This window comes from Rhipicephalus sanguineus, chromosome 2 (genome assembly GCF_013339695.2).
Source record: "Rhipicephalus sanguineus isolate Rsan-2018 chromosome 2, BIME_Rsan_1.4, whole genome shotgun sequence".
Classification (NCBI taxonomy): domain Eukaryota; kingdom Metazoa; phylum Arthropoda; class Arachnida; order Ixodida; family Ixodidae; genus Rhipicephalus; species Rhipicephalus sanguineus.
In genome coordinates, this window is record NC_051177.1 from 160724756 (window position 1) to 160734003 (window position 9248).

The following is a 9248-nucleotide window of genomic DNA, read 5'->3' on the forward strand; positions in this document are numbered from 1 at the left end:
CGACTAAGAGCGGAGTGGAAGGGTCAGAATCCAGACCAATGAAACTGTTCAACAAGTGGACCGGGCATTGCGACTTGATAAAAGACTGACAGTTAGCCGTCTGTCGGATGAAATTTCTTTTGTCAATCGAACTGCAATTTGCACGATTGTAACTGAAAAGCCCGGATATCACAGTGTGTGCAAGGTGGGTACTATAAATGCTTACTGACCAACTCAAACAGCAAGGGATTCCCAGGCGGCGAACTTCTATGCAGACGTAATAAAGAAACTGATTGAGAGGTACAAAAAGTCCTTTGAATTTAACGGTAATTATGTACAAAGCAGAAGTAGTCTTGTGCTAAACTCAACGAGGCAATAAAATTTTCATTAACGAATATTTATTTTTTAGGAACCAAACGGCCCTTACTTTTTGAATAACCCTCGTATATTTGTTCTTTGGTCAGTTTTCTTCTCAGGCCATGCCTCACCCCGGCCATGTGAAATGCCGCATTACACTCGAATTCTAAACCTCAGCGACTCGCGTAAATGCGCCTTCGAAAAGTCCGCCCAGAAGGAGGAGGCTGTCCATTGAGGCTGTGTACTTATTTAGGTGCACGTTAAAGAACCCCAGGTGGTCAAAATTTCCGGAGCCCTCCACTACGGCGTCTCTCATAATCATATCGTGGTTTTGGGACGTTAAACTCCAGATATTATTATGAGGAGGCTGTCCATGGGATTTCGCTGCTACGTGGAATGCCACGATTGAGGAAGGAAAAAAAAACTAGGAGGAGCGTCATGTGGCAGTCTTAAAGCGCGTTCGTAAAAAAAAAAAAATGGGGAGAAAAGGGGCCCGGTCTCTTTATAGGCAGTTGCCTCTATCGGTCGGCTCACTTTGGTTTCGTCTACTGCGGGCGCTGCGGGGTCCTTAGCCTACCCAGGAGGCACCGCGCACTGCTTGGGAGGGGCGTGGGAGGTTGGCTCGCCGAGGCTAGAGGAATCGCGTGAAGCATGCCCTCCTAGTTTTTTTTCTTTTCTTTCTTTTTGTTGTCAATGTTCTTTTTTTACGCATGTCGCCCCTAAGTTGATTCTTGGACGCGGCGATCCTAATCTCACGGAGCATGTCGGTAAACCGGATTTCGTCACGTGCTTTTGGCGTCTCTAAAGCAGACGAGATGGTATATACTATTGCGGAGGCCCGGCTCCCATACATCGCGCGCTACAATGGGACATTGGCACTCATTAGTTACTGGTATATTTTAGCCCTTCAAGGGGCAACTGTTTTCGCCATGTGTGACCCGCCAGGATCGATTTCAGCAGATTGATGAAACGTGACCAATTTCACCAGTTAAACCAAAACCGAAACGAGTAAGAATGCATCTGCCTATTTCATCCGAGACGCCAAGAATGAGCGAGCGCCGCGATATCAACATTCGATCGACATTGCTTCGTCAGTGTACGGGCTGCGCTTGGGATTATAGCGCGCATGGAGCACGTACAGTCAACAGCAAAAAAATTACAGGCCACGCGAGCGCGTGCCAGACTAGAGTGCCTCGATGCGCGCGCCCCCGCTTAGAGTGGTGTCAGCTTTTGAAAGGGCAGGTGCCGCCTCCTCGGCCTTGGCGGCAGCGTGGCCGCCATTTTGAATCCCCCGCCCGGTCACTTGTGCGTGGCGCGCGTGCTGTTTTTAGGTAGGTGCTCGTTTCTCTCCAGTTTTATGCGCTCGCTACCGTCACCATGGCCGGCTGTTGCGTGCCGCAGTGCACCAATCATTCCAGAAACGCTGGGAGCTGTCTCGTTTTAGAAGATACGATGTTTCTTTGGACAGTAAAAATCAAACGTGACAAGCGGCATCCGAAGAACACATTATGCACTTGTAGCGTAAGTTTCCGGCCGGTCTTTCGAATGCACATGCAAGGATAACTTCTGCCGGTGTTAACCTTGCGTGATAAATGGACACACTGATATCAGCTACATGCTTATAATGCTTTAGTTTACGTGTGCATGAATCCAGCATTTTTCTTCGCGAACATTCTTTACTGCACTTGGTTGGTCCTGTATCTGCCTTTGATTTTTTGCTTTCGCTATTTTTGTGATTTGAAATGTATCATGGAATATATTATGCGTGTTTGTCTGCAGATAGATCCTTCTTTATTCCTAATAATAATTATTTGTGAGAATTTACGTCCCAAGAACCCCGATATGATTATGAGAGGCGCCGTATATAGTGGAAGGCTCCCGAAATTTTGACCATCTGTTGTTCTTTAACGTGCACCTAAATCTAAGTACGCGGGCCTCTGTCATTTCACCTCCATCGAAATGGGGCCACTGCGACGGGGATTCGATCCCGCAACCTTCGGGTCACCAGTCAAGCACCATAACTAAAACAACGGCGGGTTCTTGTTCTTATATTCCTTTCCGTGTTTCAAGTACGCCTTCTGTGCTGGTCTGATGCCCATGTATGTATGTATGTATGTGTGCAGTTAAATGTTTTTTATCCTTCCCTGTTTCTGTGTTTCAAGGTTACATTTTCGTCCTGTCTTAAATAATTACGCAGTTCCTGTTTTTTTAATCATTTACAATCACTGTGAATCGACTAGTGGCAGTTGTGTTTTACTGTGTCATTTCCATTTTATTTCTGTAATTGCTTCTGTCAGCGCAGCATTAATGCGCACAAATAAATGGCCTGTACACTGGATATTAACACACACAAACACACACACGCACACACACGTTCAGTATCTTATTTCTTTGAGCAAGCATAATTTATTTATTAATAATGTAAGCCCTGAAGGCTCATACAGGAATGCGCATACAAACAGTTCTCGCGAAGCGTCTATACAAAGAAGACGCATGAAAACAACAAGAAGACGGGGAAGCATTGTGTACAGTATACACGCTATGTCAGTAAAAAATTACACCATCTCCCGCTAAAGGGGACCATGAGGCGATGCGAAGCCGGAGCACTTGCACGATCGCGTTCCGCTGGTGTTCGTTGACCATGCTACGGAGCTCGGGCATGCTACCGACCTCGCGTCGTGGAACGCGAAGAGGAACGCTACGCGCGTCGTGTCTTCCCTCTAGCCTGGCCATTAATTCTCACAGGGCGAGCGGGGAAAGCGGTTGAAAGGCGCCTGAGAGGGAGGGAGCGTAGGAGAGGAGAGAGAGGGGGAGGGGACGCGCATGCGTTGCTGCTCATCGCGGCGTTGCGCAGGAGAGAATGAGGCGCGCGAGATGGGGGAGTGGAGAGAATGTGTGTGGAGAGGGTTTGCGCATGCGAAGTAAGGGTGGTCACGCCGCACACCACCACCACCGGTTTGAACTCCGCCATAAGATGCTTCGCATCTAAATTACAAGAAACAAAGTCAAGTTGTACAATGAGTGCGTCATGGAAAACCAGTTAATGAAATAAAAACTCACAGGCTCCCTTATGCGTTCGCTTAAGACGGCTCGAAAGCGAAAGCCATCTTCTTCTTCTCAGTTTTTTGCGCACAAAGCGCGGTTTTGTATTGCCTCCAAGACCGCGGAGGCACCGACGGTCAAATTTCGCGTTTGATGAGGTATTTAAGGCTTTCGCCTTAAAAAATACGTCTGCCACAGTGGTATAGTGGTGACGGAGCTCGGCTGCTGACCCGAAAGTCACGGGTTTGATCCCGGCCGCGGCGGTCGCATTTAGGTGGAGGCGAAATGCTAGAGGCCCGTGTACTGTGCGATTTCAGTGCAGGTTAAAATGGAGCCCTCCACTACAGCGTGCCTCATAATCATATCATGGTTCTGGCAAGTAAAACCCCAGGTATTATTATTAATAAAAGAGACAAATAAACGACGCCGTGCATCTGCCGCACGAAGTGTAAAACAGTATTGGAAACATTCAATAATACGTGCATGCAATTGGGCATGCGAGAAAACCTGCAGAAAAAGAAACTGCAGATACAAAAAGAAGAAGGAAAAACGCACTGATATTGCGCGCATGCAAAGTTTTACGGCATACTACTCAACAACGTATTCATCGTTTTGATAAGGGCTCAAGGTGCAACTCGAGTGCCGGTACAGTAGCGGGTGCAGATTGTGAGCAAGAAATGTCAGCAATAATAATGATAAAGAAGCTTTCGTTTCATTTTAGCAGGATATTCGTGCCATACTGCCCATCGGCCCTTTATTCTGGGTACAATATGTATGATGCCATTTATAATAAACAAGTAAATTGTTTGCAAACTTAGCAAAATGAGCCACCTTAATCGCGCTTAAGGTAGCTTCGCAACACTAAATTGTGTGTGTTCAGATACATAAACTGCTGCTGCTGCTGCTGACATGTATACAAATACTTTAAACGATTGTTTGTGTATTTGGAATGCAGAGCTTACGAGAAAATTAAGTAAGGCTTTAGACTTTGTCGTTTCCGGCGTAAAGAAGAGGATTGGTTTTCAACATAACAGAGTCTACGTCTACCTTTAGCGCATAACACATGCACAGGCCGTCAGCTTACATGAATTACATGTTTCCTTAATAAACATTTAGGCAACAACAGCAATAAAAGCTGCCCAAGCTGCAAAAAAGAAAAGAAAAAGAGAAAGCTCACTAGCGTGCACTTATTTCGGGACGTATCCGCTCACCGCAAGCGCTTTGTGTAACGCGTTTCGCATGCTGCCGAGCGGTGGCGGGATTCGCAATGGCGGCCGTCGTAGCAGACGACGCGCCTGTCCTCACCCTCAGCGGAGCGCGCGGGCATCAAGGCACCCTATGCCAGACTGCTTGTCCACGTCACCTAGCGGTGCTCCATCTACCGCTGAGTGCAGCGCCGGGCCGGGTACGGGACTTCTTGATATTTCCTCGTATATCTATTCTCTATTGACGCGCAGTACATTGACAGTTGGTTCTTTTCACGCAACGCCCTTATCTGCAGTATGAGCGTCACAGTTCTACTTTGATAGCAAAATAAAAGCTACCGCGGTGTGCTTCCAATGGTGTGCCGTTGGGTAGACAGCACTTTGTGAGAAATATTGCGACTGAAAACAGCAGCACGCGGTCACGGCTGTCGAAGAGCACGTTGTGTTAAAAAGTGAGTGGTGGGAAATATTCGTGCCCAGTGGGAAAATAGCAAGGTCATCGATTAAGGGATGGATGCGTCTAGGGCATAGCGCTGCTGTCGACCGCCGCTTGCGTAGCGGAAACGTCGCAAGGAGGCTCTTGGCCACGCGCTCGCGTGGTCTGTAAGCGTTTGTGTTTCACTGTAGTACGTTAACGAATATAGAAGAACTGACACCACAGCAACCGTTGTCGGGAACGGTGATGACGTTCTGGGCTCATCGGCGCTTCGCTTTCGGCTTAGCCGGTGAATTTCGTGGAATTTCATTAGTCTGAAATCATTACCAGAAGCCGCTGCTTAAAATCTTGAATGCGCAATGAGCACTTCTAAGGAAGCAACTCAATATTGAGAGGACCGCCTGTCAGCACTGATTAGAACTGAAATAATATAATTTTTATGTAACAATTTTTATGTATTTGGTCATCTTAATTTTTCTGCTGCTAGACATATTGTAATTATGAAATCAGCAAGGAAATATTCCATGTCGCGTATCTTTGCGGACTTTCGGACTGATTTCTTGAAACACCATAATGTATATAGGCTACAGGGTGTCTCAGCTATCTTTAACCAGAATTAAACAATATGCCGACACACTCAATGACGACGCGATCAAATGAATGTTGCTGAGTGTTGCCTGGAGTACGCCAGACTATTTTTCGTGTTCGGAATAATTGAATAATTAAGCCACTACAAATAATTAACTTTTAAAACAGCGAAGCTGGGGAATAAATTCCAATGAGAAAGTCGGTTTGCAAAACGTTCGATTAGACAGCTTCTAACGTTCTATCCGTTAACTATTAGTGTTTTTCTGCTTACTACAGATGCCCGCGAAGTAAAAAAAAATACCACGTGACATGCCCGCTTGCGCGCCTAGGCACGGCGTGATTATAGTGCTCCCTAATGTTCCCCGTACAAACAATATGTTTCCGCGCGCCACATAATGACAGCGATAAGCAGGAGCTGCGGTTATCGCTTGTGTTGCCGCTAGTAACACGTGTTCGTCGCACAGCCACCACCATCGTCGCTGCCCCGTCGAGGCAGCACAACCGGGCAAATGCTAGGTAGTCTTTTCCTTGCGGAACGTTGTGGAGCACTGGAATCATCACGAGCACTGGCGCTTACGCGGGCATGTCACGTGGTAGTTTTTTAGAAGCGAAGCTCCTTAGGCCCGCGCCCCGCCGTCGCAATTGAAGCTCCCTTCTTTTAAAGGAGTCCTGACACAAAAATTTTCGCCCCGCGTTTTTTTGCTGCAATGTGTTGATGGGGGCCTGTTAGTCATAACACGGTACATCGTTTGCTGCAGCGCGCGACAGATAATTAATTACAAGCTCCTCATTACCGACACAGCCTCAGTTTCGGTTTGACAAAGCTCCAAAAACGACAAGCCGCCGGGTGCAACTATCATCACCTAGCGAATGAAACGCTCGGTCACGTGAGCAGACAGAACAGTGCCGCATTTCCGCGCGGTCTGTCGTCGTCGGGCTCATCGTCGTCTGATGGCGACGATTTTCTTCCAGCGGGGATCGAAGGAATTTTCGACGTGGTGAATCACTTCAGGTTTGACCCGCTGGCGAGGGGCGATTCGTCGGGAAGCGCGTCAAAACAGAAATGGCGGCTACGACGTCATCATACCTTGTACCGGTTGCAACGGTTACGTAGGGGAAGTAGGGCGGTCACCTCGGGTCACCACCGAGGGTGTCAATGCACTAGGTGCGGCCTATAATGCTGGATCCCGCTCGCGAACTTCAAAATTCATATAAAATACCTTCCAAGCTTTATTCGCTGTCGATATTTTGCAGATGGTACACACACGTACACGGGAATCGATCCAGCAGGCTATCTCGGCCGCGACATTTTGTGTCAGTACCCCTTTAACCATCGCTTTAGGTTGCAGTGGCCGGTGGTTTAAGAGGACATGTTTAGGCCTTGAGCGGTTTGGCTCTCCCCAACCGCTCCCCACCCTACCGCCTTCTTGAAAGGCAGCAGCGAGATCAGGCGCATAGTCGTTTGCGTCACATTTCTAAGGAGCTTTGTTTATCGGTTGTATTCGTACAAGGAACAACTGCTAGTTTTTGTATCTCGCGGGCATCTGTAGTAAGCAGAAAAACACAAATATTTAATAGATAGAAAGTTAGAAACTTTCTGATCGGACGTCTTCTAAACTGGTCTACAACTTTCTCATTGTAATTGTTTGTCGAGCTTCCTTGTTTCAAAAGCTGGTTAAAGTGTAATGATTAAGCAATTCATCAGAACAGAAAAAAGCAGGTTGACTTACTCCAGGTAATAGTCAGCAACATGCATTTAGTGCGTTGGCTTATTTTAAAACTCTGGCTGAAGACTGCTGTGGAACCCTATTTATTTATTTATTTATTTATTTATTTATTTATTTATTTATTTATTTATTTATTTATTTATTTATTTATAAGATTCCGAATAATGTTCCGTGTAAATGCTTTTTGATGAGACGAAACGTAAGATAAGGATCCGCATTCAGGGACAAAATATACTTATGTATGTTCACGAGCCTGGTGCTGAGATGTTTACACACAATGCTGTTTAATACATAAACTAAGATAGAAAACGCTAATAACAAAAGATATGCGTATCAACAAAGTTTCCAAGCCAGTCAAACAAGGAGCATAGGTAATAAAAGACACTGAAGTGAAATGGATAGGCATCGCCCTTCATTTACGCGCAACATTAAGAAGAATAAAAAAAATACTGCAATACAGCAGCAACTTTCTCTGGGCTCAACTTTTGCGTCGTTGATACGGTAAGTGATATTGTCTTTTTTATGGATCGATGAACGTTGAGAACAGCTTATGACACAAGAAACTGCTTTCACAGAAAGGAAGGCTCCGGCGAACTCATGCCCTAATAAAGATCGGGACACAGCACAGCTAAGTAGAGCAAGAAATGGCTGCAAGAAACATCTCTGACTGCTCGCAAGAGAACAAACGAAGCGGAAGAGAAGTTGGTATACGGCTTTAAATGTTTACAACCGCTTCATATGTGACCCACCGTGGGCACGCTTTCAGAGAGAACGCATATACTGGTCGCTTTTACCGCGAATCTACGAGCCAGCTCTTTATTCTTCCACATCGTTGAAATGGCAAATGCACCGTGCATCACAATTGAATAGCTATGCCTGCAGAGATCTTTTGAAAAGCGTGTTTTTCTTCAGATCTTGCTTCTCTGCATCTCGGTGCCAATGAACATCACACGTCTCTTGTGGATCTTTGCTGTGATCGGATGGCCCATTCGCTCGTGAATAATCTAAGTGTCTCATATTCTGGACACGCTGGGCTTGGCTCTACGAGTGTTATGGCGAGCACCATTCATGGTCAATATCGTTCGAGATGATTTACAGTGAACTCAGCATTTTGTGCATAGGAGGTAGGAGGAGCAAGGAAACATGGGGCGAGTCGTCCGTGTGTGCTTATAAATGTAGGGTCATTCCAAGCCAACTATCCCAGCCGGGGCGCTGGACAAAAATCAATTTCTCTAAAAAAATCTGAGAAAACATTACGCACTTATAGGTATTAGTTCTACAGTATGTTCCGAAAATATGTTGAGCGGCAAAAATTTTGCCGCCATTCGCCACGTGAGCGCCATTCGAACTTCTCGATATGCTGGAAAACCAGGTACGAAAGAAAAATCCGCTGTAAATGGACCGTTTCACGCATTCATTCGAAACTTGCTTCTTTGTGTTTTTAGAGCATCGCGCTTTTATTATAGGACAGTTGCTTAGAGTAGCTTTATATTTTTCGCTCCTTAGCGCGTAGGTAAAATTGAGTATATTGCAGCGTTCTCGGGAATTTTTTTACAAAAGACGATTGCAGACCAAATAGATCAATTATTTTTATAGAACTCTCCATAAAACGTACTATCTCCTAAAGTTTTTGTTTTGCCTGTGTGCGGCGCACAGGCTCTAAGATAAAATCATGAACTTGGAAAAAACGCTACAACGGCCTATGTTCAGACCTCTGTAGCACAGGCAATAAATAACGGTTGTAAAACACTCAAGACTCATGCTTAGTAAAATAAATGAGTTTAAATTCAGCAAACTTTACAAGCCATGCAAAATTTTCAACTGCACACTGTTATGGAAAGTTTGAACCAGCACCGTGCGTAACACAGTGCAGCAGTCCAAGTGCTGACAATCCTAAACACTGAGAGATGTACA